Source organism: Pleurodeles waltl, chromosome 6 (assembly GCF_031143425.1).
Source record: "Pleurodeles waltl isolate 20211129_DDA chromosome 6, aPleWal1.hap1.20221129, whole genome shotgun sequence".
Classification (NCBI taxonomy): Eukaryota; Metazoa; Chordata; class Amphibia; order Caudata; family Salamandridae; genus Pleurodeles; species Pleurodeles waltl.
Genome location: NC_090445.1, coordinates 1,256,131,138 through 1,256,156,811, shown reverse-complemented (window position 1 = coordinate 1,256,156,811; position 25,674 = coordinate 1,256,131,138). Strand labels below are relative to the sequence as shown.

At 43.0% G+C, this 25,674-nt stretch overlaps 1 protein-coding gene and 1 long non-coding RNA gene across 2 annotated transcripts in view; one reads left to right on the top strand and one right to left on the bottom strand.

The window, feature by feature from the left end:
• LOC138300793 (uncharacterized) overlaps positions 1 to 6,199 on the bottom strand; it is a 120,893-nt gene extending 114,694 nt beyond the window's left edge. Inside the window, exon 1 of the long non-coding RNA XR_011205007.1 lies at positions 5,510 to 6,199. This is a non-coding gene — a long non-coding RNA (uncharacterized lncRNA). The remainder of the gene's footprint in view (positions 1 to 5,509) is intronic.
• LOC138301758 (cadherin-23-like) overlaps positions 1 to 25,674 on the top strand; it is a 1,629,754-nt gene that overhangs the window by 575,892 nt on the left and 1,028,188 nt on the right. The gene's annotated exons all lie outside the window — the stretch shown is intronic.

Below are 25,674 nucleotides of genomic sequence, written 5' to 3'. Positions count from 1 at the left end.
TGCAGTATACGATCTGTGACGTCTAGTGTGGGTTGATCTACCTGGGGAGATGTATGTCCCTGTGGTGCCATTTGTGCCGTCATAGCTTTGGGTTGAGCAATGGCTTCCGAGAATAGCAGTTGACAAGAATGTTTACTTGCGGTCTTGTCGTTGGGCATTGTTCTCAAGGAGTGGAAGTCAGATAGAAGATATTATTTTAAGAGCTAGCACTCGAGAGCTTGTATGAGTCTGCGCAGATCTACGGACAGTTTCTTCGACTTCCGAGGATGGGTCAGACCTTGGGGTATAGGATCTGTAGATAAGGTATCTACTCGGTTGGTGTCCTGCTGTGACCTGCAAGGCTTTAGAGCGTGATCTATAGAGGACAGTCTAGAATACGCTCAGTTTCTGAGGGCATCTTGTCTATGTTTTATTTTAGATGAGTCTCTTGTTGTGATACCCAGTACAATGGTCCTTGTTTTTGGGAGGGCATTTGGCTGGAGGGTCAGGTTGCGTAGTGCGGCACGTGTTGTTTGAGGTCCTATTCCCCTTTTGTTGTGTTCTGCTCTCCTTTCTTCTTCCTATTCCTGCTTTCCACCCCCTTCTTTGCTTCTTTATCGTTCCTTATGTGTGAAATCTTTGTCCCTCTGTTGCTCTTTGATATCCTTTCGCTGTCTCCCCCTTTTCCTCCTTCTCCCCCTGGGTGTCGTGGAGAGTCTTATTCTTCCCGCGCTAGGTCATAAACAAGGGGAGGGGGAGTGAGTCCTTTGTTTGCTGCTGGTGGGGTCTTTTCGTTGGATAATGCTGCTTGGGGGATCTCACGTCTCACTGTGCGGTCCCCATCAGGTACTATTTAGTCCTCGTGGGATAGTGCTTCTTTGCCTGTACTTTTCTGTTCCGCTGTGGTCGTCGTGGTCGTCTTCAGGCCCAGGTTCCTCTGTGGTCCACCTTCCCCGGGGTCTCCTCTCCCCCCTCCGCACGAGGGGGTAGCGTTGCGCTCCAGCACCCGGGGAGCCGAGGCAGTAGAGGGCCAATCCGGGCGCCTCCCTCGCGACGCGCCCCTGGCCTGTGCGGCGCCACACCTTAGTCCGTGGCTCCACTGAAGTCCGGAGGACGCACTCACTCCTGCGTCTCCGGACGCGGCTGCCGTCGCTCGGGTCAGGCAACTTCGCCCCTCCGGAGGCCCCCTCTCTCCACCAGCCGGGGGGCCATACCGGGGGTCAGGAACGCAGGGGGGAGACCCTCTGTTTGCCAGCTTGGCCGGCGCGCAGAGATCTTTTCTCAGGCGGCCATTTTCTTCAACGCCAGACCACGCCCCCCCCAGAGTGCATTTTTTATGTTGTTTGCGCACTGTCATAGATTGTGGGCATGTTTAACAGTGCATGTATTGCTTGGAGTGGTATAGGATGTTCTTTTCATCATATTTTGCGATCGTAGATTGTTAGTATATAATATCAATGTATACAGATGAAGATAAATGATTAATTATTTCAATTTCACACTCTAAATAAATCACAATAGACACCAAAGCCCCAGAGGTAGTGCAATATATTTTATGGGTGTACACAGGCAAATTTACCCCTACCCCAACATTTCACCATGGATGCTATGTGTCTTTATGTGTCCCATAGGCAACTCACTAGATGCACAATGGCCATTCTTGTCCAACGATGTAGCCAAGGCAGTTCCACTAGCACACCTACATAGGACACTGATATGGACCACACAAATATAAAAATCCATATTTACTGCTACTAGCACAGCCTAGTTGTAAATAAAACATCATGGTGATTTTTGAAGACTTTAAACTGATGATTGCGAAAACACTCTAATTGCATGTCAACGTTCAACACATTCCCTAGTGGATGCTCAGCAGTGTAAAATGATGTGGCCAATCAAAGCAGGATGATAGGTGTAACTGGGTTGTCCCCTTCGGAATGCTTGTGACAGCCGATGTGAAAAATCACAGGTTCAGGCCAAGGAAAAGGACCAACGGAATAGTAAAGGAGAACCAAATCAAGGACTGGTAAGAATGTAATCATTTGACTAGGTTGGGGGGGCGGGGGGAGGAGTGCTGTCAGGCACCCACAGACAGTGCAGTAGGCCATGGAGGAACATAATGGGGGTGAACTTTTAGGTTTGTCGCCTTTTGGTGACAATAGGACCTAAAGCTATTCTATACTGGGTTGACTTTTCTGGTTCCTCCTGCAACTCCTCTCACTTTCAAACATACTGGATCACATGAAAGAAACTCCCTCAAAAATCAGTGCACCGGCCAATACAACCCTGGTATGAGGAGGGTTACAGTCTTCATACTGTAAACCCGTTCCCGGTCTCGAGATCCTCCTTATGATGGAAGATGAAAAAACGAGAATGTTCAGTTAATGCACCATTCATTCTTTACAACTGAGCCACGCCTGGATCCAGGCGATTGTTGAGTCACCAACAACAGAAACCTTCTTTAAAACGTTTTCTAACTGTGTTTTGACCTGTAGCGCAGCATTACGTAACAGGCCCCAGTGCAAGGAAGGAATCAGTCCCCATTGCTGCTGCTTGCACTGTGAAATGCATCAATAATCAGGTTTCGGTGGACACTCCGGGACTCTGGGCCGGTGCCACAGCAACTGCTGCGTTATTGGAAGCTACGCATCTGTGTCTGACATTTCATTCTGTATCTCTAACTCCCTCTATTATCAACCTACCACAGGTCTATCTGTAGGATTAACCTTAGATTTGATATTAACTGATGTCATGGAAAATTGAAACAGATCTCTGCCAGAGTTCTCCACTTTGATTAAAAATAATGTTCTTAAGGGGTAAAATGAATTGAACCGCGCTCGGAGTCTGAGATGTACCAGCATTGCAATACAGTGCGACTGGAAGTAGAAGGGCACACACCAGAGTTTATTAAATGAATTAACACGGTTTGAAAATACACCAAAATACAAAAAAAACATTCACATGGGAGAAACTATCCTGCAAAGATCTGCAATGTTGTCAGAAATGGTCTCAGTGCAGTAACATATCGTCACATTTTACTCATAGGACTTAAGGTTGTTTGCTCCCTTCACTGTTTCTTAAAGGTTCTATGGTATTTACAGTTTATTAGTTGAACTTTGAGATCAACACTTTCAAATATTTTGCTTGAACTAAAGGCTGATCTTGTTTCAGCTTTTGGTGCCCGAGTGAAATCGATGTACAGGATTGAATGTGTTTCTTCCTTCTACTAGTAGTGGCTTAGCGACTCGGCCTCACTTCACAGGCCTCATTAAGTAATCAATCCTGCTGTCCAAAGTGGTTCATTATGATAAATGCTCCCAACATACCTAACTGTGGATAAATTAGTTTAATATCATCGTGTTTGGAGACTCTTTTCACTCCCGACATTAACCAAATTAATTATATATGATTCACATGCAGAATGACTAATAGCAATTCATGTTTTCCATTAATTATTTGCATAGCCTTGCTATTATTTGTCGATCCCTTTGTGAACTGTAACATATGCAGAATGTGCATGAATGTTGCTATGTCAAATATTTTCTATGTTTTCACCCCACACGAATCTGAAAAGAACATTGTTCTTTCAAGGGTTTGCTAGAGGAATGTCGCAGATGACGAGGGATTTCAAGATAATCATTGTCAGTGAGTTCTAGTAGCTTCTTCATTCTGATCCATTGTGGGAATGTTGACATAGCGGGAAGGCTTGTATTGAAGAGCTACTGGTGGTTTCTCGGCTCCGGTGGGAGAAAGGAATCCATTATGTTTTTAAAGGAAAGCACTGCTGTTCGGACCAGTCTTTAGAGGGCCATGGTCTGTCAGTGAGAAATAGTTTAACAGTTCTGCCAGATGAGAATCCTTGGAGCCCCTTAACGAAAGAGAAAGCATTGTTTCCTTTCACGTCAGGATGTAAGACTCTATTGATTGCAGGTTAGTACCTCAACCAGTTCGAGGTTTGGTGACCCATAGACAAGATAGTCGGTGTTTGGTATCCTTAGTTATTTAAGTTGTTTAACAATGGACAATCAGACATGATGGGTTCATTGTATGGAGGTTGCAGTTTATATGTGGAAAACATTTAGGTTTTTCATTAAGGCGTCTGTTCCCACATATAGGTTAAAGTATTTAATTTATGGGTTTTGGGGGATATTAGTTGCTTTAGCATGCCCACAAAACAGCATTTCTGCCTTTAAACCAATGTGCCTTTCTTCAGAGCAGGAAGTCAAGGTGAGAAGACATTGGGGAGCACTGATACAGCTACTTAAGCAGTGTGGTTATAGATATGCACATTTACTCTGGATCTGCAGGAACCAATCCAGTGCATGTGTTGTGCTATAAAAAATACACACTTTGCACTTACCCTTTGCTGGCATGCCAGTGCCACTCACAGTTACTATCCTAGGCACACCTTCCTTGGGCTTCAGATCTGTCATACTCCGAAAGCACTACTTGCAGCCACTCAGAGACTAGAGTACATGCAGAATAGAACATGAAGAATAGCAAGCCATTGAAGGTCCAGAAGAATGGCAACTATTTGAATTTAGTAGTGAAAAGGGATAGTGAAAGTGGCTACCTTGATGCTCAATTTTTGTGTTTATATAGTGCTTACTAGCCCCAAAGATGCGTTGAATAGTGCCCTTTGACTCACGGGCCCACATTACCGCCTGACTACAAAGTCAGTAATCTGATTTAAGTGTATTTTTGATTTCGGTTTCCACTTTGCATCAATTATGGGACTATGGCATATTGAGCACACTCCTGAGTATTGCACAGGCAATTTGCACCAGATTATGCCTGGAGGGATTACCGTGTGTGCAAAAACTGATTCTAATATTTTTGTACAATAGTCTCCTCTGAAAACTGAAAAAGTAGTAATCGTGTGACCTATTTTTTTCATCCAGCACTACCGCAGGGTACACCTGCATTACACTGCATGTGTTATATCACATAACAAAATTATTGCAACCACTACATCGACCTGTCAACTACATCACATTGTAATTCTAGGTAAGCAAACATGGATTAAAGTTCAGTAAATATAAACTTGCAATGATGACGTTATCATGTGTGAAGCTGTGGATATGATATTTGTGCAAGTCTATGGTATCGACCACGATATAGTTTTATAGAACCCTAGCCTAGCACTGTTAATGGTTGTGATCTCACAAACATTACTGACATTTTGTAGGTCTCACTTAAGACAACAAAGTGCTTAGCAATGCTCTTTGGTGTTCTGTAGTCATTGTAATTTATGTGTCTATTCATTCATCTACTCCACTGTCTATTTTTGTTCTATAATTTCGTGCTGTGTATTTCAATTTGAATACCGAAAGACATGATGCAAATGAGGTGAATTATCACTACTCTCTGGGAATGACGCGAAACACGTGAGCAGCTTTCCTAATCTCTCTTGCACCACCACTCTCACACATTACTCCTTAATTGGTGGAACTACACTGACATGATTGTTGGACAGGGTCTGTCGATTTAGAGTTGACTTATTGTGTCATTCACACTTCGGCTCAATTACCTTTGCAGGCTCTTATTAAACTGTATTTCTTCACTCGCACATTGCAGTCTTTGTCCCAGGCTTTTCTGGCTTGCTCCTCTCTCTTCCTTCCCGGCCTCCTCATCTTTCTCCCTTCACGGGTCAGCTTCCACGCAGTGTCGGGCTGCCTTAAGTTTGAGCAGCCCTCTGTCCACACCCCAGATGTCGAAGAAAGCGATGCAATTACAGAACATTTCTCTCTGGGGCCTAATGTATACAACTTCCTACCTCCTTAAATTCTGCTGCGTTACCCAGACATATTCGCCCTTAGGGGCTCCGACAAACATCCAGGCTCTAATAAGATATTACTTATGTAGGTAAGCAGAACTCACTACGCCTTTCTCTGTAAAACCACTGCGTGCATTGGAGGTCGGTGTATCAGTGCGCCAGACACCCCCTCTTGTTTGTGCAGCACAACTAAATCTGAAAAAACTGTGGAGAAAAGGCAGCTCTATGTTCAAGAATTGTAGTCCCGGGCCACGCCTCTTTCGAGATTTCCGCTCTTGGTCGATGGCAGATCCTGCTGCCTCTTCCTCAGCACGATTGTGATTACTTGTTTTACAATGTAGATGACATTTTCTTGACGTTGCTGAAGCGATTACATGTGGTGCTGTGGGAGCTTCCCAGATGTAAGGTTTACGCGCGCATCAATGAATACGCTGAAACCTGGGCTTCGGAACACTACTGCTTTATTCACTCACTACTCCTCAACTATCCTCGCGCCCTTTTTCCCCTCTATTTAACCCCTCCCGTTACTCATCCCGGTTTAGTCCATTCTACCCCGATCGTGGGGGTAAAGTTCCACTCACCACTTCCGCTCCGCGTAGTGGTGTGGTCTCTCGTAGTGACGACACTACACCAGAGTCGTGGTTTTCATGCTTCCCGTGCCTCAGACAGACAACTACTACAAACTGCAGAGTTCACTTGTTAGAGGTTGGCAAGAGAACAATTATTTCACTAGCCCCGGTTTGACTTAAGATGTGAAACCCAGCAGAGGTTCACAGTGAAGCTGTGTGCACCCCTTCCATGTGTTCGCTTTATTGAGGGAGGCAGTGGCACAGTCCTACGCCGTAAGACCTGGATTGTACTCTCATGTAAAACAAGCCTGGTGAAAGGACTGAGGTCTGGCTAACATTTCTGATTGTGTTGGCTAGTAATTAAAACAAAATACAATACTATTAAAGATGTGTGTGTGTATTGGGGGTGCTCGCACTGAACAAAAAGATTAGTCAGTGTTGCAATTATCCCAATAGGCATTTTTTATTACAACAAATAATAATAATTTTCAAAGGTCAGGTAATTTCTAACTTTAGAGAAGAGGGGGCTGAAGCAGCAGTAGAGTGCATGGGGCTCCAGCAGACAGGAATCGGTGTCCGAGCACACATGAAAGCAGAGACGTCTGCTTTTGGGCACTTTGCTTACGCGAGGCTGTCACATCGCTTGAATGCTTATGGAGCAAAATAATTGGCTGCCAATTTGTGCCTATAGGGGAGCTATGAGATCACTCACTGATGATCTATTCTTTATAGTGGACAGGTAGTAAAAATAAAGCTGTTCCTCCCTCGTTGTGATTTGTAGTGACATTTCCGTAGTAATATCAGTATTATTAATTGATTATAATCATATTTAATGTTAAAGTTGTAGCTAGTTATTTTGGTAAGGAATGTTATCAGGAGACTGAGAGTTTTGAGAAGTGTAAGTAATGCGTTCTGGTCAAAAAGAAGAATAGCTTGTAGGAAACATGCTACTATTTCTATTCTGGTAAAATGGGGGAAGAATCAACCTAAAAATCGTAAGAGTCTAGTTGGCATAAGCCAGATTTAGAGCGTGGTTTAGAGGCTAGAATAAGGAGGGGTACATGCTATGGAGTATGAACATCACTACTCAAGAAATATTTGGTTCCCAAACTTAGGTTTAATTGGGGCCAGAGTGTACGCTACCACAGTATGGATTTGTTAAAGTCAACCTACCATAATATCAACTCGACCAGATTAACTATCCACATATCATAAAGGTAAGTGTGTGGAGGTAAAAAGAGTAAATATATGCTTTCATTTTTATTATTACCTTCACATTTAGCTGGAAGTCAATATTGGGAAGTTGATGTTCGGGCAGGCTGAAATTATAGACATAATGAAGCTACCTAGAAAGAGTGTCAGAACTTGGAACTATTTGGCTGGCGAATTGTGCATTCTTCCATTAAGTAGTGGAATTTGAGTGGAAACTAAACTTAACACAGCTCCCTTTAGACATCTCCACTAGCAAGAACATTGACTACTGTAGTCCAAAGCCGCTGCCAGAGTGTAGGAATCGCTAAGAGCTGCCTCTAATCAAGTGAAGAAATAGTGCAAATGCCTTTCACCTCTTATAATATTACCTGATTATAGGATCGAAATATTGCAAGTTCTATTAACCAAACGTCCTAAACTGTGGTGTCCTGCTCTTCCCAAGGGAATCACATTTCAATCAGTTCCTAAATAGCATGCTAATAGTAGATCATGCTAACAGGAGGGGGGTAATAGCTGCTTTAGAGCTATTTTGGTTGGCAGAAGGTCCTGCAATCCAATGCCACTTTTTTGCTGATCAACATGCAGTGGTCAGATTTTTTTTATTTACACTTCTCTATTTTATTCTGCAAATATGGTCTCTTGGTCAAGAAATACACGGCAGTCCCATGATCTGCTCAGTTCACAACATTTGCACCTCTTGACAGCAATGGTGAAATTCAACATGATGGCCCCCCCACGTAGATTAAAGTGAGGGGGCTCCTAGACTTCAATATCTGAGAGATGTTCATAGGCCTTAGGCTGAATGGCTGCCCCTGAAGGGTTGCCCCCCCCTCCCCATCATGGTGCTATCCTACTGCCTTGCAAATGTTGCCAATAAATTATAAGAAACAATGTGACTTAATTATCTATCTGGTGCTTAGAAAGATCCTTCATCTCTCATTAGACCCCTAGATAATAATCCCGTGGGAATATAGGTCTGCAGTTGGATAATTTTACAATTCATATTGGCCACAACAGTTAGAGTGGCAATTATTTATTTATTTATTTTTAAAGGGCAGGCAGCCTCCCGATGGGCCGATTGCACTAGGGATAGGACCACCAAAGAGAGAGGGACTAACGGAGAGAGCACAGGGTCTAAAAAGAATATACAGAAAAAGGATTTCAGTTTCCTATGAAAAAGCAAAGTTAGAGGCCAGCTGTAGCTCAACTGGAAGGGCATTCTAGAGTACAGGACCCAAGAGCCTAAGTTACCTTCCACTACAGTGTTCTTTGTTATAATGTGGGATCTTGAGCAGTAATAAAGATCCTGCTCCAAGAGGTCTGGTAGGGACAAGGGACCTTTGCAAATAAGATAGCAGTTTAGTTATGCTGTCATGGTTTCCATGGAGGTGTCAAGCATAATACGTTGAAATTGATGTGCCATTCAATGGGGAGCCAGTAAAGTGAGCAAAGAGGAGATGTTGTGAAATGTCTGTAACTCAAAAAACATCCCTACAGCCATATTCTGGATTCTCTGTTAGTTGTCCAGTTGTGCCTCTAAAGTCCACAATCAAACGTGTTTCTCTACTTCAGACACAACTGTGGCATGTGTTGCATTGGGAAGTAAAGATAATATCATTTTCAGAGTGCAGAGTACTTGAAAGCCACAGGACCACAATTTTGGAATCTGAGTTCATAACAACAGGTACGGTCAAATCACATCGCAAGATTCTGCCCATTAACTGCAAGAACTAGAAGACTCGTCAAGAAGGAGGGCCACTGTCTGTTAGACCAGACTGAGGCCCTGATCTACACGTTTGGCAGAGAGGGTACTCTACCACAAACTTGGTGGTGTACCCTATCTACCAATCAGATGGTTAACTCACTCTATTGAGAGTCGAGAGGACCTTCATGTTTCTGAAAGTGGTGCCCTTGAAGAATCTGTCATTGGAAACCTTACCTTGACAGCCCAGTGGAGTCGGGGCTGACCATGTAGGGGCTTATGGCCATCCACCCTACATAGGATGGGCAATCTTTTTTTTTTTCTTTCTCATTTCAGAACAGCAAGGGAAATCATGAATAAAAAATGTCCCCCATACACTGAGCGAAAGCGCTCATGATGTGAGGGTCGTTATTTTTTTTTCCAGAACAAACTCCCATTTTGGTGGTTTGTTTTAGGAAAACAAAACGTTCGATAAGTGGCCTCCTGAAACATGGTGCTGCTCACAAATGATCAGTGCCTCAAAGGAGCTGCCATGATGGCAGCTCCTTTCACAGATATTTCCACAGGGCTAGTAGACATCTCTCAGTATGGGGGCGGTAGTCCAGTGAGGATGATGGAAATAACGTCCATCACACTGATACTGTCCACAGGCCATACTTTAAATTAGACTCAGAATATATACTACCAATGATTGATATTTCAATATTAATGCTATTCGGTTCTAAGAATTTTGTAGCCATCTATGACTGAATATGGAAGTGGTAAGTCATGAGATGGTTTACTGAATCTGGGATTCCACAAAATGTATTTTCTTCATGTTATCGTCTGTAAATACTGCCCCAACTATATCCTGGCTCTTTCTTATTCATTTTAATTAATGTTTGATTTGCTTTTGACATGGGTACTGTTTTTATTTTTACTGGGCACTTTCTATTGTTGGATTGTGTTAACTTTGTTCACAGAGGAAGATATATGTGTACTTGAAAACAGTAAAAGAGTGTGATGGAATAATTGAAAAAGTACCAGTCATTGGCAATCACTCTGTTCCACATTCAAGTGCTTCGTTTTTTATCCGCAGCACACTCTAGGCATGGAGCTAGCATATGCACATCAATCTTGGTCCTACTCCAAAATGAACAGTCCGCTTGCCTCTGTGATTAGTGGGGGGTGGCACAATCTCATCCGAACACATTTGGTATGTTCGATGCCATTTTTCATACAGTAGACTGTTCCAAAACATACCTCAGTGACTTAAAAAGACCTTTAGGTAAATGGCTTCCGGTTGCATAAATGCCCCCCAAATCTTCTGAATGATAAATGCTGAACTCATGCTCACGTAATAGCATGTTTTCTAAGTCCGTTGTTTGCATATTGAATCATGCAATGCATAATTATTTTGCACATGGCACCAATGGCGACTTGAGGCACGAGCTTATTTGTATTGAGACAATGCCAGTGAATTTGGTCCACTAATCCGGTTTCAGAATAGTCACAATGTATGCTGTATACAGGTTACTTGTACTCAAAAGAAAGGCTTATTTATCTTTCCATATTTTAAAGGTATACACTCACTATACCACATGCGATATATTAAATGCAACTGCAAGGTAATTCTAGGCTAATTAGATTTGGAGTTAGAATGAACAATGTATGCTTAGTTAGCAATACAGGGACAGGGATTAAAGGTAAAGGGACATTTTTTAAAATACATATTGCTGATTTCAAAATAGTGCCATACAATTTTTTTTAACATCTATTCTTCCCTTAATGTATGAACTCCGTAACTGCTGAGGCTTAAACACCGCCAGTGTTGAGCGCTTTTTAAGGTTGAGACTGCAAGCGTAGCACATGCGTCTCGCTTGCGAGACTCTCTTACGTTCAGTACAGGGCTTCTTGGAGCCCGCCTGTCGCTCACCATTTGTTGGCCTGCCTGGCACTTTTCTTTACAGCCTCACTTCCGTTTCTCTGTGTGACGCACGAATCGAGCACTAATTGATTCAACTTAATTAGTGCCTGTCCAATGCTCCCGGCGTGATCGAGGTACTATTTGTTGTTTTTAACTTCCAGTGTACTGCAAACAGAAGGCTTGTGACTGGCAAAAACGTGGCAGGCAGGCTAAAAGTTGCAAAGTTTCATTTTTTTAGAGCTATTTTTTTTTTTTGCCTAGTCTTCTTTTCTCGGTTTCTTCTCATGGTTTATTTTGTTTTTGCTTGTGGGCACTATTGTCAAAAGATTAAATTAACTTGTTCGAAATATGCAAGACGCATTGCATTGTAAATGCTTGTTTGCTATTATTGCCAGTTTGAGCTAGCCCTTCAAAATTTTCTTCAACAAAATTTATCCAGGCAAAATGCAAGCCCTTTTCGACCACCTGTTGGGGATTCAAAGCATATACAGTGGTTGTGGGTTCCAATAAAATTTCCACACTTTACTACATTTTTTTTGGAATAAGGTGAAAACATTGCTCTGCAAGGAACTGTGTGTGTGTGTGTGTGTGTTTTTTCTAAAACTGTCATCAACAAAAAGCTTGCTCTGCTAAGATCTCCTTCTTCCAAGCACAGTCATGCTTGTAAAAAGTACCACTGTTTTTATATTTTTCTAGGTAGTCCGATTTCCTGTTTTTTGTGGCTTTTACATAGTTGCCATTTGTGATGGAAACCTAGTGGTAAACCTTGAAAGGTATATATTTCTGAAAGGAGATACCATTTTGAATTCAGCAAAGGCTCTTTTGTACAGATCACTCAAGGCTCTTTCAAACAGAAATGAAATTAAGAATAATGCAACAAACATATAGGAAAGCCAGGCTGGGAGACTTTCCCTACAGTTAAGTTGCCCATTGACATCATGGCAGCCTGTAGTGCTGAGATTTATGATATGCAGCTTTCTGCTCCCTATTTGTAATTGCTTGTCTGACTACCATGGTGTTGAAGGCTTCTGAGTGTTTTTGAGACCCTTGTTCTGTTTAGTCCAGCTTGTTGTTGTTCTCAGACTAGCTCGAGGCTTTGTGCTGCACCTGGGAGCTGCAGAAAGTGCAGGCTCCATAAAGGTTGCTGAACGAGATGTCCACACATCTGTTTGGGAAGCTGTGGGGAACTGGTGGTTCATGCCACTTCCCGATCAGCGCTTCACCTTTTTAACACTCACCCACCCACTCAGCCCTCTTGTGGGAGTATACTGAGAGGACTTAAGCCCAATGGAAGAGGTTGAGGACTTCTAGCCTTTTTGTTAACCCTCACTCCCTAATACCATAATTGTGCTTGTGCTCCCACCATTTCTGGTGTCCCTCTTGTTGCCAGATTGGGCCTGTGTGTGTCTCAAGTTACCATAGGAAGGCACAGTGAGGGTGTGGCAATAGACTGAATTAGCTGCGCGAAGTGGCTGTCTGAGATAGGCGGAACCGAGGGGATAACGAGAGGTGGTGTGGTAAAGGATTGTATAGATGGATTGTAAAGATCAGGAATCTAATCTCAGCAATACCAGCAAGATGGATGGCAGACTTAATGTAATTGACAAGTTCTTCTTTTAATAAAACTTTACACATTTCTTTAGATCATGACAAACAGAGATTCTATAATATTAAGGTGAAGACTTGCTTCCACTTTTGACTTACGAAACCAGTTGAAGCCATACCCGATCAGAAAAGTCAAAGGGTAACAAAGCTTTAAGACCCATCTGATTTGCAACTATTGCCCAGGTCAGTCCTATCTGAGAGGAGAATGAGACTTCTTCCTGTTTGGGAAGAAGAGAAGGATAGGCTACAGCTAAGAGGAAAGGATGTCTCAAGAGAACTTGTTCTTTATGACTTTACCCTCTACTTCAAAATCAAAAGTCTTCGAATCTTATTGGCGATCAAAGCTCTAAGGAGGCTGAAGGTTGTCCTAAAATCATGAGAGCCTTGAAATACCTGAACTGCTGGGTACTGTTGGATCATTACATGCAGCACCAGACGTAAGAAAGGGATGCAGCAAGAATTTTGTCAGTTATACTTTATCATCCAATGGCAAACCTGATGGTGTAAAATCAGTTGTCTTAATGTCTTGTGCAGTATCTAGTGCCAAAACTAGTAGCCAAGCCCATCTGCTAAAATATCTGATCTTTAGTAAAGGGCTGCCTTGTGTGGTCATAGAATCTGAAGGTATGCATGATATGCTTAAAGAACACATCTCCACCACTTGGCGGAGTAAATTACCCGATAAATCTGAGCTATTCAGACCAAGGTCTGTGGTTGGCAGGGCGTCACCTTGAAGCTTCAAGAGAATCAAATGATGAGTTGTGTACTCTATTTAGACAACATTTGGTAGAAGTTCAGGAAATGAAAGCTGCACATAAGGAGATTGCAATTGAAATTGAAAATAAATTGGACTCAGTAGACAAAGTAATGCAGATCCTGAACTCCAGATCTGGTGTAGCTTAACAGAGGATTTCATATTTGGAGGACATGCACAAACTATGGCTGAACACCAGAAAGACATTCGCAATGTTAAATACTAGCTTGAGGATCTTGAGACTACATCTCAGTGACAAATCTTTCGCTGGTAGGAGTCCCTGAGAGTTTTGCTTAAAATTAGAACATGGTCAAGGAGACTTCTAAATTGATCTTTAAGTATGCTTTGACATGCCATCAAACAGATTTTTCTATAGCAAGACTTTATAGAGTGCCTCTGGTGCCCATATAAAGAAGGATCAAAACCTAGGATTATTTTGGTCTATTTTCAGGACTTCACAATTCAGGAGCAAGTTCTAAGGAAAGCAATCCCGTTATGATCTACTGAAGTGAAATCAGATTTTGCCTTTGAAATATTTCTAGATATTACATATGAAACTTCTTGATGCTGTTGAGAGTTTAAACATCTAAGTCTATGGGCAGACTGTTTCCAAATCTTCTCGGACCTTTCAGAAGCTAGAACCAGATATGTAGCCTGAGTGGTGAGAATTACGATGTGTAGCCCAAGTGTATCGAACTAAGCTCTGAGGCCACCACAGCTGCAGAGAGAATGTACTAACTGGAAGGAGCAGACGGTTGCTCTTAACTTTCAGGAGCCAGGAACACCCGTTGGGGTGGGTGAACACAGGGTCTCAAGAGGTGGTAAGGTAAGGGAGAGTGGAAGTGGGGGTGGAAGGGACACTTGGTTGATGGTTTTCGGAAACAGGAATACTGGAGCACCACAGGGAAAATAATAGCTTGGGATTGGTCAAGGGATGTCAGAATATGTGGTATGGAGATCACACAGTTTATTTTTATTTGTATTCAGTGTTTTAAACCACACATAGGCGGTCATTCTGACCGCGCATGCGGTCACCGCCATTTGGCCGCTCCACGGTCAAAAGACCGCGGAGGCCATTCTGGCTTTCCCGCTGGGCCGGCGGGCGCCCGCCAAAGGAGCGCCCGCCGGCCCAGCGGGAAAGGCCCTGCAACATGGAAGCCGGCTCCGAATGGAGCCGGCGGTGTTGCAGGGGTGAGACGGGTGCAGTTGCACCCGTCGCGATTTTCACTGTCTGCTAAGCAGACAGTGAAAATCATGCTGGGGCCCTGTTAGGGGGCCCCTGCACTGCCCATGCCAGTAGCATGGGCAGTGCAGGGGCCCCTAGGGGCCCCACAACACCCGTTCTCGCCATCCTGTTCCTGGCGGTAAAAAACGCCAGAAACAGGATGGCGGGAAGGGGGTCAGAATCTCCATGGCGGCGCTGCAAGCAGCGCCGCCATAGAGATTCAGCCCAGCCAGGGGTAATCCGGCGGGAAACCGCCGGATCCCCTTTTCTGACCGCGGCTTTACCGCCGCGGTCAGAATGGGCATGGACGCACCGCCAGCCTGTTGGCGGTGCTTCCGTCATTCGCGGCCCTGGCGGTCGGAATGACCCCCATAGTGCCTTAGATAACTGTATTTTACAATGCTGGGATTACCTATAGTTAGCTATATTGCTAATGACCTTAATATTAGACACAAGAGGGGTGTTAGTTTCTTAGGATTGTTACAATATAATACTGGAATTATTCTTCTACAGTGTATTCATTTGATCAGAGGAAAGGAATGAGATAACGCTATCATTCTTGAGTTAAAGGAACTTTTCTTTTCCTTGGCTACAGCCCCACATAGATGTACAGCAGTTAATATTAGTAGAAGATTTGAATTAGTTGCTTGAACCTATTGCTGATGAGTTTGGTTTCTGGATAACTGGCCCAGTTTTGATTCAGTGTATTAGATACAATATTGTTTCATATTATGGGACTATACATGATAGCACTCAGCTTCTACTGTATCTACAATGGTACTCTTCAACTTATCAGGTATTCCTATAGGGTGTGAGGATTTAAATTTTTTGACCTCTCTCGGGTGGAATTCTTCTAATCCCAACCATACTCACCATAAGGAGGAAACTAAAAATATTTGTAATGATTTTTGTGTTCAGCTGGTGATGCAAGATGTCTGGAGGAGGCATAATCCAGCCAGGGGAGGTTATTCTTGATTTTCGAAGCAATTAAGGTCAGCTTCCAGAATATACCTATTTTTGTCTACTCTTGCTGTCTCCAAATCTTTGCTGCAGTATTATGTGGGTGCCCTTTCAGACCATTATATAGTCATTCTAATATTCTTACTTGAGTGTCCCAAAGTAAACAAGCATGGGCAAAGCCAATAGGACTCACCTATACAAGAACTATTGGCTTTGTTTTGCCACGTTGTACACTAGAGTGCCTCCTGTTCAGCATGGCTTAAGGTTAGTGGCATGGAGAGTCAGAGTGGAGTAGGGGTGTAGAGTGTCAAATAATGGATTTGTCTAAATATTGTAGAGAGGAGTAGGAAGATTGGAGTGTCATAGAGTTAAATAGAGGGGGTAGTATTCAGTGGTAGGGATTGTCGTAAAGTGGGGTAGAATAGGGTGGAGTGGGTTGGAGTGAGGTAGTGGAGTGGATTAGATAGGAGTAGAATGATGTGGATTGGATTGGGGTAGCTTGAGTGGAGTGGATAGGTGTGGGTGGATTGGATTGGAGTTGGGTGGATTGAAATTGGGTGAGGTGAATGGGATTGGGTTGAATTTGAGTGGGGTGGATTCGATTGTATTGGGTGGGTGGTTTGGATTGGAGTGATTGGCGTAGGATGTATTTGACTGAGCAGGGGTGGATTGATTGGAGTGGGGTAGATTGGATTGGGGTGGGGTGTGTAAGATTTAAGTGTGGTGGATTGGATTGGAGTGGGGTTGATTGCATGGAGGTGGGGTGGACTGGAGTGTGGTGGGGTGGATGGATTGGATTGGAGTGGGGTAGATTGAACTGTGATAGGCTGGAGTGGATTATATTGGGCTGGGTGGATGTTTATGTGTTGGATTGGAGTGGAGTGGATTGTGTTGGAATGGGGTAGTCTGGATGGATTGGATTGGAGTGCGGTGGACTGAACTGGGATGGGGTGTGCTGAATTGGGGTAGAGTGTAATGGATTGGAGAGGAGTGAGGTGGATTGGAATGGGGTGTATTTGAGTGAGGTGGAGTGGATTGAAATAGGGTGGGGTGGGGTGGGGTGGACTGGACACTGTGGATTGGATTGGATTGGGGTGGGTGGGGTGGGGTGTAGTGGACTGGACTGGAATAGATTGGTCTGGGATGAATTGCACTGAGGTGAGGTAGATTGGATTGGCAAGGGGTGAATTGTACTGCAGTGGGGTGGACTTGAGTGAGGTATATTGCATTGAGGTGGAGTGGAGTGAAGTGAGGTGGATTGGACTGAGGGGGTGGATTGAATTGTGTGTGGTGGTGTGGACTGGGGTGGATTGGATAGGGGTGGGATGAACTGGACTGGGGTGGAGTGGGGTGGATTGGGTGGGGGTGGATCGGAGTGGAGTGGTTTGTGATAGATTGGTTTGAAGTGGGGTGGATTAGATCGAAGCGGGAAGGCGTGCATTGGATTGGTGTGGATTGGATTGGTGTGGTGTGGATTGATTAGACAGTGGTGTGGTGAATTGAAGTGGGGTAGGTCAAGGTGATTTGGAGTTGGGTGGATTCAACTGTAGTAGGGTGGATTAATGTGGACTCGATTGAACTGAGTGTGGTGGATTAAAGAGGATTGTATTGCAGTGGGATCGATTGTATTGAAGTTGATTGGTAGCAATGGACTTGATCGGGGTGGATGGGAGTGGGGTGAGGTGCGTTGGAGTTGGGTGGGATTGACTGGAGAAGGGTGGATTGGATTGGACTGAGGTAAGGTAGGATGAATGGAGTGGGTGGGATGATTGGAGTGGGGTGGGTTACATTGGAGAGGGCTTGGGTCAGTTGGATTGGAGTAGGGTGGGTTGGATTGGACTGGAGTGGGTTGGGATGGAATGAAGTGGACTGGACTGGATTGGGGTGTTGTGTTTGGGATGAGGTGTATTGGATTGGAGTATGGTAGATTGGGGTGGATTGGGTTGGATTCAATGGGTGTGGGGTGGACTGGTAAGTAGTGGGTGGATTGTGGTGGATGGGCATTGGGTAAATTGGGATGGAGTGGGTTGGATTGGGGTGAAGTGAGATGGTTTGGATTGAAGTGGGGTTGCAGTGGATTGTTTGGCATTGTAGTGGGGCAGGGTGGAACGGGGAAGGTTGTTTTGGTTTAAAGTGGGACATATTGGAGTGGGGCAGATTAGAGTGAGGCAGGTTGAAATGGATTGGAGTGGGTCAGGTTGATTTAGATTTAAGTAAAGCAGATTGTTTTGGATTGGAGTGGAGCATATTATTTTGGATTGGAGTGGGGCAGATTGTTTTGGATTTTAATGAGCCATATTTGAGTGGGCCGAATTGGAGTGGGACAGATTGTTTTTGGTTGGAGTGGGTATGTTGTTTTGGATTGGAGTGGGGCAGGTCGTATTAGGGTGATTGGAGTGGATTTGGTTGGTGTGGCGTTGATTGGAAAGGAGTGGGGTAGATTAGAGTGGGGTAATTTGGGATTGAGGGGGTTGGGTTGGGTTGGATTGGGGTGAGTTGGATCGGATTGGAGTGGGGCATATTGTTTTAGAGAGGAGTGGGGCAGACTGGAGTGGAACTGACTGTTTTTGATTGGAGTAGGGCACACTGGAGTATGTCACATTGGAATGGGGCAGATTATTTTGGATTGGAGCAGGGCAAATTGGAGTGGGGAGGATTTGAGTGGACAGATTGTTTTGGATTGAAGTGGGGCAGATTATATTAAGGTGGACTGGAGTGGGGTGGATAAGGTTGGTGTCAAGTTGATACGATAGGACTGGGGTGGATTGGAGTAGGGTGAATTGGGATGCAGTGGGTGGATTGGATTGGGGTGAGGTGAAGTGGATTGGATTGGAGTGGGACATTTTGTTTTATACTGGCGTGGGGGAGACTGTTTTAGATTGGAGTGGGGCAGATTAGAGTGGGCCAGATTGTTTTGGATTGGAGTGGGGCAGATTGTTTCAATTGTAGCAGGCAGTTTGTTTCAGTGTGGTGAAGGTTGTTTTTGATTTGAGGGGATGAAATAGAGTGGGGCAGAATAGATTGGGGTGGGTTTGGAGGATTGAAGTGGGGTGGGGTGGGTTGGAGTGGACTGAATTGGGGTGGCATGGGTTAAGGTGGGATAAAGTTGGTTGGATTGGGGTGGATAGTAGTGGGGAAGATTTGAGTGGGGTGAGTGAATATGATTATGTGTTTAACAGTGTCGCTTTACAATATTTCATACAAATTAATTGTCATTTTTTGAGAAAAGCACTCACAAGCAAAAACACAAGAAAACATGAGTGGAAAGTGATAAAAGAGGACTTGGCAAAATAAAAGAAAGTTAGCTTCAAAAGCTTTCAAAAATAAAAATTGCAACTTAGTTTGTCCTGCTGGGCACTTTATTGGCACTTACAAGACTTGTGTTTGCAGGGCAAAAGAAGTAAAAAAAATTAGTACTTCGTTCACTGTAGGAGCAATGGAAGGGCACTAATTAAGTTGAATCAATTAGTGCTTGATCCCTGCTCCACACAGAGGGACGGAAGAGATGCCAAGCATGTCTTGATGAATTACGAGGCTATAAAGAAGATTGGCACTCAAACCAACAAATGCTGAGCGACAGGTGGGTTCCAAGCCCTTTACTGAACTTAATCTCGAAAGCGGGATGCATGAGCTAGTGCATGGACTCGCAGGCTCGTCCCTTAAAAGAAATGGTTTATGGATAAAATTATACTGTTGTAAGATCTAATAAATCAATTGAATATTATTTCCAACAAAATGATAACTCACCTGGATTAGCTATAGTATGGGAGGTTTCTAAAGCCATCCTTAGGGGCATTTTGATATCATGATCAGCTTACTGGTAGACGAAGAAGAGGAAGAAGCAGCAAATGTTTCAAATTGCAACAAACAAGGCATATGGCAGTGGTCTAAGGAAACAATCAGAACAGGCATATCAAAGTTTGTAGGTCAAGAAAAAAGCTTTATGACAATGTTTGGGGAGAAAGAGCTTCTTAATAAACATAATTCTAATCACCAGGTCTATGAAGAGGGTGGGAATATGGGACTTTGTTAACCTCGCTGTCCAAGGAAAAGTGTAATCGGAATGTGATTACAGGGTTAAGAAATCCTAATAATGATAATATGAATTAAGAACTCTTGGAGACTCAAATCATTTTTGTGAACTACTTTTCCTTGCTGTATAAAGGGGGGAATATGAGCCAGGAGTCTCAAATAGTAGATCAGTTTTTGCTGGAAGTTCAATTTCCAGCATTAGATGCTGAAGACTAGCCCTATTACGAAAGCTGAAATAAGTGTAGTAAAGCAACTGCCAGGGTCTAAAATTCCAGGGGAGGATGGTTTTGGTGCTGAAGTATATAAATTATTTCACACTTTATTAACAACCCCATTAAAGAAGTGCTTTAATTCAGTTCTGCTAGGTGGTATGATTCCACCTTCCCTTAAAAAGGGAGTGTTAATTAATTTTCCAAAAGAGGGAGAGACAAAGCCAAACCATCCACTTATCGGCCAATAACACTTCTAAAACAGAATTTAACATTTTTACTAAAATATTACCTAATCATATCAATAACATAATTCATCCTCATCAGAATGGCTTTGTAAGTGGACGCAGTTTCACCACGAATACACATTATCTATTGGAGATTATAGACTTGGATTCCACTGATATAATTCCTGTGGCCATTATTTTGCTAAATGGCAAAAAGGCTCTCGACCTCAGGAATCAGAGATGAAGCATTTAGAGAAATTTAAGTTTCCATCACTAATCATAAGATCCATTGCTTGGCTGTATGAATGTACTTCGGTCCAAGTAACAGTTAAAAATACTTGTGCTGGCACCATATTCCCCAGCAGAGGAACTTCCCAACGTGTGTCCCCTTTAGTTTAGTCATTTTGCTTTTACTATTAAACCCACATCTGGAAGGTGAGACAAAGATAAATCTATATGCGGATGATGTCACCAATTTTCTGTTTTCAGATAGAAATATTTAAACAGCTCTTCAATCCATAAGAAAGTATGCAGACGTGTGTGGGGGGGGGGTGAGGGGGGGTTACAGAATTAATGAGTTCACAGCATTACTAATACCTAGAACTAGTTATAATCAAAATTTCAAAAGGTATCTATTGGTCTATTATTCAGATCAATCAGATTATCTTTACAGCATATATTTTAATCCACTTATGCTCAAAATCTGTTCTTTTCTTTGCAGTTTGGAAACCACTTACTCTTTCATTTATTGATAGAATCGATTCACTTTATTTGTCCATTCACCTCTTTTTATTATTCTGTTCTAATGTTGCTTATACGTTGGATGCCAGTTTCTTTGGTAAGCTGGACAGAATGATGACTTCATTTATATTGATTAAATCCCAGATGCAGCAAATTTGAGAACTGTGACCATGCCTTTTTGGTACTAAAAAGTAGTGTTCAAGTTTTAGGAAGAGATCTTTGAGAACATTAATGCAAGAATATGCCAGACTGTTAAACCTTTATTTTTAACAGCTCTTTAGGGATTTTCCAGGTCATGTCTTTTAGAGAAAAACAACACACAGTTTATTTTTATACCAATATTGATAGCCCAATTTGTAATAACTAAGCACTGGAAATCTTATTTTAGCCCTACTAAATAAGATGAAAAATATAAGTAAAAGGGAAATTTGGTATCATGCTTATTTCAATAAATTATCAAGCTGCTGGAATTAAAAAAAATTGCACATTTATTCTCTGCCTTTTAAAGATGGACTGCTGCTCGAGAAAGATGTTTTCAAATTTATTCTTTGAAATATGGTTTACTGAATTAGACACCTTGGTATGCACTGCACTTTAGAAGTGTTTCTTGAGCTAAGGGAAGAGATTGCAAGTTTATGTGGAGAATATTTAATGATGGTATTCCACATTAGGCAGTTTACTATGTTTCAGCATAAGAGGCTTTATCGGTTCGTATACAAGTTTTTTCTTTCTCTTTGTAAACGTACCATAATGTATTACATATTTAGATTTGCACTTTAGAAAGGTTTGGGTTCAGTAATGTTTTTACCTATTTGCAATATGATATGCTGGAAATCGTTTCTGTATACTATTTATGACAATGTAATTGAATGCCTTCAAAACAGTAATACTCATATGTGGTGACTGGAAAAGTAATGACCCACTGTGCGCCTGGCCTGATGATCTTGGACCACCTCCTCAATTATCCAAGGAAGTTAAAAACCTTGGAATCACCATGGACTCCAAGTTAACTATGAATGCCCCAGTGGACAAATTAGCACGAACAAGCTTCATCACCTTGAAGACTCTACGACGCATCTTCCCCCACCTCGGATTTCCACACAAGGTGCAAACTACTATCTCGCTTGTACTATCCAAACTGGATTATGCCAATGGCCTCTACTATGGATCATCTCTATCTATTATGAAAAAACGACAACATATTGAGAACTCTGCAGCCAGGCTACCATTACATGTAAAGCCACAAGCCCACATCTCCCCTGCCTTGAGAGCACTACACTGGTTACCCGTTGCCAGAAGATGCACTTTCAAGCTGCTTTGTATCACCCGCAAAGCTATACATGGAACAGGACCGCTTTTTTTCAGAAACAAAATAACCAAATACATTCAACAAAGAAACATCTGCTCAAGATTGGCACCATGCCTTAGAACACCACCATACAAGAAAAAGACTATAGGTGGTACATCCTTCTCAGTTCAAGCAGCCAAACTATCGAATTCATTACCCTCAACTAAAAGAGCCACAGATAACTATCTTGTCTTCAGAAAACTACTCAAGAGTTGGCTCTTTCCTTCATAACCACCATATTCAAACAACTAGGGACTGCATATGCCTATGTTAATAAATATTTTTTTCTGATTATGTGTATAATCTAGTTATATATAGTCCTTTAGAAAATATATATTGCTGTTATGTCATAACAATGAACTACACACACTCTCTTTAAACCTGTTTAACTACGTATATTTGCTCATGGTTTAAATATGTATATGTATGTGTATTCATGTGTGTATGTGTGTGTATATATATATATATATATATATATATATATATATATATATTTATTTATGTTATTCTATGCTTAACATGGTCATAGGTCATTGCATAACTCCTAGATAAGTTGTTATACTAGATACTTATGAATCCCTGCTCTCATCTTATTTCACACTTATCTACCCATCACCATATGTCATGTCTCTATCAATCTATCCTCCATTCCCACTCTGACTCATCCTAAATCCATTCTACTACTTTCATCTCCTAAATAACTCTGCCTAAGCTCTTCCCTCAGCTTCCAAATCTAACTCACCAAACCTCACTTGACTACTGTGATCTCCCAAACAAGCTTACTGTATTTTCCCTCATTTATCTCACCCTGCTACCATGATCTCCCTAACCCCCTTACACAGACTCTTCTCTTCTCCATCCTCCCTATTTTCATCCCAAGCCTAAATCCTATTACCATAAACTCCCAATTAACACTTCTGGATTCTTTCCTCCTCCACCCCTCCATTTCTCTAGTCAATCTAACTAACAAACTCTCATATCTACGGCTCAAGTTAACTCATAATAATACTAAAACTGTACTCATATTTCCCTATACTAATCCACCACTAATTCTTGTTGGGATCCAGAGTAGCGTGCTACTCGCCGAAAAGCAATTTGACGCCTCGTCAGGGGTAGTAAGCGCTATATAAATACTATTACAATACAATACAATTTGTAAAGACTGTAGGGGTCGGGACCGCCGGGGCCGGGGTCGGCGGGAGCACCGCCAACAGGCTGGCGGTGCTCCGCAGGGCATTCTGACCGCGGCGGTATGGCCGCGGTCAGAACAGGAAAACCGGCGGTGTCCTGCCGGTTTTCCGCTGCCCTGAGGAATCCCCCATGGCGGCGCAGCTTGCTGCGCCGCCATGGGTGATTCCGACCCCCTCACCGCCATCCTGTTCCTGGCGGTTCCGACCGCCAGGAACAGGATGGCGGTGTGGGGTGTCGTGGGGCCCCTGGGGGCCCCTGCAGTGCCCATGCCAATGGCATGGGCACTGCAGGGGCCCCCATAAGAGTGCCCTGCACTACGCTACTGCACCCGTCGCACCCTTCCCACTCCGCCGGCTCCATTCGGAGCCGGCTTTCTCGTGGGAAGGGGTTTCCCACTGGGCTGGCGGGCGGCCCTGTATCTTAAGCTAATAACAAATTGGTGGCGTGTTCCACATAATGGTGCCTGAACTGGAGGTCTGAAATCTGCAGGGTTTAAGTAAAGATTTACCAGAGAGCCCTAGAAACACACAAGAGAAGTTAGTGGAGGAGGAACGGCATTGTCTAAAAATCAACTTTTGGACTATTTCACTTAAAAAGGAGGTGCAACCCCAGAATACTTAAATTAAATGATATAAGAGTTTTCTAATATGTTAGTGTCTGTAAACTAAACTCATGTTGTCCCAGATTATCTTTGAAACAATAACACGTTAAACTGAAAAGACTGAAAAGAAAAATGGGAAAAATAGAAATAGGTGACAGTGCTTTCATCTGCATATTTTAGTCCTGATGGCTGATTTTCAAAAATATTATACTGTTATGCCCAAAAGGCCCAGCTGGTGTGGGACTGATGGGTGGTAGGAATTGTGTGGTCTTCTACAGATTCTGAAACTTTACTTCACAGAAATGTGAGGAAAACGTTTTTTTAGTCAAAGTTGGATGTTTGCAGTGCATTCTGGGTAAGAAAATGTAGCAGGATCGATGCAAGTTATACCACCCTGGACTACCCTGAGTGTCTAATTAATTTTTAGAAATGCCTAGATTTGGTTGTTTTTTCTTGGTGGTGGCTGATGCCCCACCCAAATACCACAGCTACCCACATCGCCAGAATGGATTGATTTTCAAGGCAAAAAATTCAATGATATATTGAAAAATTGATGTATCACATGTTTTGGGGCCTTTCCTATTGCAGATAATAGACCCAGACAATAAAGTAGAATACTGTTTTTGTCACAAAAGGTGTGTGAATGCTAGGTGATAGAAATGTGGACTCTCTGCCAATCCTGAAACTTTCTCTCACAGAAATGTGAGAAAATGAGTGCTTTTAGCCAAAATTGACTTTTTGACATTTTCAGGGCACTCTTGGTAGAAAAACATAGCAGAATCCAAGCAAGACAAACAACATTGGATTTGTCTGGGTCTCTGGGTTGCAGAAATGCCAATGGTTTGTAATGTTTCATGGTGACTGCCTGACCCAGATACTGCAGCCATTCAGCATTGCAAGTTAGACGAAATTAGGATTTGTTTCGGATTTACCCAAATTTCCTCTTGCATGATATGAGAATGGGGATGCTTTAGGTCTCAAGAGGAATAGGTCTGTTGGAACCCCTGAGTTGGGAGTGCAGCCTGATGCCAGGATGAGCTGATCTCAACTGCATATTTTTTTAAATGTCCCTGGCATCCAGCAGGCTTTCACACCTCACCCCCTCCCGAAACCCTCCATAGCAGATTGGGATAAATTCCCTCAATCTTCCTCTTGTGTTGGGAGGGCTAAAATTATTGTTTGGAATGTTAGACTTTAACTTTAGGCTTTAACAAAGCCGACGACATCATCGCCCCGCACCTCCAGACCGTCATCAACTCTTCTTTTTCTTCTTCTACCTTCCCCGAATGCTGGAAACACGCCGAAGTCAACGCCCTACTAAAGAAACCTACGGCTGACCCGAGCGACCTGAAAAACTTCCGCCCCATCTCTCTTCTGCCTTTCCCAGCCAAAGTAATAGAGAAGACCGTCAACAAACAGCTGACCACCTTCCTGGAAGACAACAACCTGCTCGACCCTTCACAAACCGGATTCCGAACCAACCACAGCACTGAAACCGCCCTCATCTCAGTCACAGACGACATCAGAACCCTGATGGACAACGGTGAAACAGTCGCCCTCATTCTTCTCGACCTCTCGGCTGCTTTTGACACCGTCTGTCACCGCACCCTAATCACCCGCCTCCGCTCCACCGGGAT